Genomic DNA, 3615 nt, shown 5'->3' on the forward strand with positions numbered 1-3615 from the left:
AATTGTTCTTAGAAAAAATAATAAACTTGAAGAGGAAGTCGAATCCTTAAGAGGTGTGAAAGAAAAAATTGAGTAAAAATTTGATATATCTTTGAAAGAATGGGAAAAAGAACGTACTGATCTTGTTGATAAGATTAAAGTTTTGCAGGGTAAGGTCAAGTCTCAAGACTAGGACAATGAGCATGATGAGATTACTAACAAAATCAAAGTTTTGCAGGTTGAAATTAAGGCTCAATTGTAACATCCCGTATCTTAATTTACCGGTTTACTAATCATAAGGACGGTAAACGACATTTACTATCACTTTTACTGTCGTTTCAGTACTTTTAGGGGGCCATAAAATATGACTTTTTGTTCGGGTCAAAATTTGAGAAAATGTTCTTCATGGAAGTTGTAGAGGACGTTAAACCGAGCGCGTGCATATGTGGTATGTAAAAATCGGAGTTCGTATACGAAAGTTATGGCCAAAATACTAAAGTTACTGTTCATAGTAAGTTTCTATAAATAGCTGAGTTACTGTGGTAAGTTTCCATTTTCGGAAACTTACCGAGCCTCTTCCCGATTCTCTCTTCCTCTCCGACCTCTTCACCTTCTTCCGGCCATAACTCCTCCATCCGGCGACGGATTTTGACGTGTAAGATGTCGTTGGAAAGCTCTCTTCCTTCTCTTCATTTCTGGGTTCGTTTCGTAGCTTAATATGAACTGTGGAAGGTGCAGCAACGAGAAGAAGAGGACGGTCACTGTAGCAGTTTTGAGTCAACGCCGATATTTTCCGATTCCGGCAGTCTCCGGCCACCAAATTGGCGTCGAAGGTTCGGTTTTTGACATAGATCATTTCCCCTAACGTCTTTCATTTCAATTTGTAGTGTAGAGGTCGAATTAACAATTTCAATTTCTAGGGTTCTTGGAATTTCTGGAAAATATTCACCGGCTAAATTGGAGCTCTTCCAGGTAAAATTGGAACTTGTTGTAGTTGAGAAAGAGGTTGGGTTTGTTGAGTAGATGGTGCTGCCAAATTTTGGTGGCCATCGGAGGTGGTTGCCGCCGGCGCGTGGGGCCCACGCGCTTCCACTGTTGGTGGCGCGTGGAGGCGTGTAGGGCAGTGTTTTAATTTCAGTTTTTAGCCCATTAAATTGTAGAATTGTTGTAGAGCTTGTATGTGAAGTTTGGTGAATTTTGGAGGGGTTTGGAATTATTTGTGAATTTCCGAAGTTTGAAGTTTTGTGATTGAATTGTGGGAAATCCGGCCGTCGGATTTCCTTCGTTTTCGTTGTGGGATATATAAATTGAGGAATTGGTGTTGTGGAAGAGATTTGGGTTGAATTTGAGAAGTAATGGAGATAGGGATTTTCGGGTTTCGTTTAGGTTCGTAATTATTTTATCGGATTGTCGTTTACGGAAATATAATTGTGTACAGGGCAATGCCGCGAGCTACGGTTAAATGAAGGAATTCGTTTGCGTGGTCGCCCAATAGTACTGTGAGTGGACTTTTGTTTTTAAGTAAATGATGCATGCATTTATTTTGAAATTATTGGTTTATTTAATTATCGTTTTATTTATCGAACATGATATTTTGTCTTGGATTATAATTTGACATTGATTTTTCATGAGTTTCGGATATGAACTTATTATGCTCGGATTTGGATTTATGAGTTGTTTTTGAGAATATGAATTGATTTTCAGAAATTGATTATAATTATTATTTGAAATTCTGATATTGTGATTTTCAATGAATTCTTTTCCGAGGTGATTTCCGAAATTTCATATTTGTTTTTCATTCACCGATTTGAGATCTCCGAAAGATTTTCGAAATGAGATTTCGATGGAATTATTTCTTGTTTGTTTATCGACTTTCGGTTTTGGCATTGGGAATGCCTCGATGATGATTTTGGAATTGGTTTTGTTTCGAATCATGATGATACTCTTGGCGTGTGGGACACGTCGTTGGAAATGCATTTGCGAGAGATGGGGAAGCCTTATGTATTTTTGGATTTACTGGATTTTCGGTTATGTTTCCCTGTGCCATACTGAGGGGTGATTTTATCATGCTAGCATTGATTTTTCGCCTTTGTGGCGCGGTGATGGGATCACCGTAGCCCTTCCGCCTTTGTGGCGTAGGTTACTATCTCTGTGACAGTAATTCTGTAGCCCAGTATCCTATCGCTACACTTAGTGGCGTAAGGGTATATTACGGGAGTTATGGGAGTTCTTTAGCCTGGGAGGCTATCACCCAAGCCTGAGTGGCTTATTCGTATGGCTATCATCTTCCCCTACTCATTATATTATTGCTGGGCTAGCGGGGTCTAGTCCGATTCCCTTAACCAGCGGGGCTGGTCTTATTTTCTTGAGTATCAGAGTTCTTTCCTATTTGCTTGGTTGTGGCTAGCGGGGCTAGTCGGTTTTCTTGAGCTGAACTAAAGTTGTGTTTCTTTAAATTGTTGCATGCATCGGGATTTTTAAAGAAATAAATGTGGGAAAGTATGAAATACATTTGGTTTTAATTTGTTTATTTTTGTCCACTCACGCTAACGTGTTTTTCAATACTTTTCCCCTGGGCCCTTCGGTTTCAAATGCCCAGTTTGCAGGCGAAATTAGTTGAGGTCGGGCGTACATGGAGTCGAGGCATAGCCAACAGCATTGCTTCCGCGTACTCATTCTATTTCTGTTTTCTTTGTTACCTAGTGGATTAGTATTGCTCTGATAACCTATGGGATTAATATTGTTTTTGGGTTGAGACTGATATTTGTGAAATTGGAGTTGTGATTTGGGGAGCAGATGGCTCCAGAAGATTAAGGATGGATGATTTAGAAGTGTAAATGTTTTCCTACAGGTTTTGGGTAGCCTACTTTTAGGGGAAGTTCCGCCAAATTTTTGGTAGAATCTCTTCTAAAGTGGGCCCCGCAGGGCCACTTCGGATTTCAGGGTGAAATCTGGGGCGGGTCCTGTCATCAATCCTCTTTAAATCTTTCTCTAACCCTTGAAAATAAGAAATTGCAGGAAGAATTATCAAGAGTCAAGGAAAGTTTTAACAAGTTCTCTATAGGGTCTGAAAAAGTCTCTAAAATGATTGGATTTGGCAAAGCTCATTGTAATAAAGAAGGATTAGGATATAATGGCGAGTCTTGCAAACCTTTGGCATTTGTAAAAAGTGTAGAAGGTGAGAGTTCATCAAGTCAGGCACAAAGCTCTAGTGACAACAAGTCTGCCACCGAATTGGCTGTAAGACCAGAACCTCGTGAAGCCATCCAATCACTTTAGAAAAGCTTTTCGGTAAGTTCTGACAAGCACACCTCTGTGCGTCAGCTCAGGTATATTCACAACTCCAAAAACTTCATTCCTACTTGTCATTATTGCGGAAAATTGGGACACATACGTTCTAGGTGTAATATACTTCACAGGGTCACTCAAAATCAGAGGAAAGCATCAAAAATTAGCCCAACTGCATCGCTGCAAGCTGAGCTGAAAGAGCATCTGAAGTTGATTAGCAGGATTGCAGAGCATATTGCAATCCCCAAAGAGCAGAATTTGAAGCAGAAGCAAATCTGGATTTAAAAAGGTTCAAATAATCATTTTTCTACTCATATGGATAATCTTGATAATATGCTTGAGCGTGCT

At 39.7% G+C, this 3615-nt stretch overlaps 1 long non-coding RNA gene across 2 annotated transcripts; it reads left to right on the forward strand.

The window, feature by feature from the left end:
* The first annotated feature begins 521 nt into the window (after nucleotides 1-521).
* LOC133727356 (uncharacterized) lies at nucleotides 522-2734 on the forward strand. Of its 2 annotated transcripts, XR_009855134.1 has the most exons (4): nucleotides 522-812; nucleotides 900-951; nucleotides 1418-1478; nucleotides 2579-2734. It is a non-coding gene; the product is annotated as an uncharacterized LOC133727356 (long non-coding RNA). The 2 variants fall into 2 exon arrangements; XR_009855135.1 differs by lacking the exon at nucleotides 900-951.
* The last annotated feature ends 881 nt before the right edge of the window (nucleotides 2735-3615 follow it).

The sequence above is a fragment of the Rosa rugosa genome, chromosome 1 (assembly GCF_958449725.1).
Source record: "Rosa rugosa chromosome 1, drRosRugo1.1, whole genome shotgun sequence".
Lineage (NCBI taxonomy): Eukaryota > Viridiplantae > Streptophyta > Magnoliopsida > Rosales > Rosaceae > Rosa > Rosa rugosa.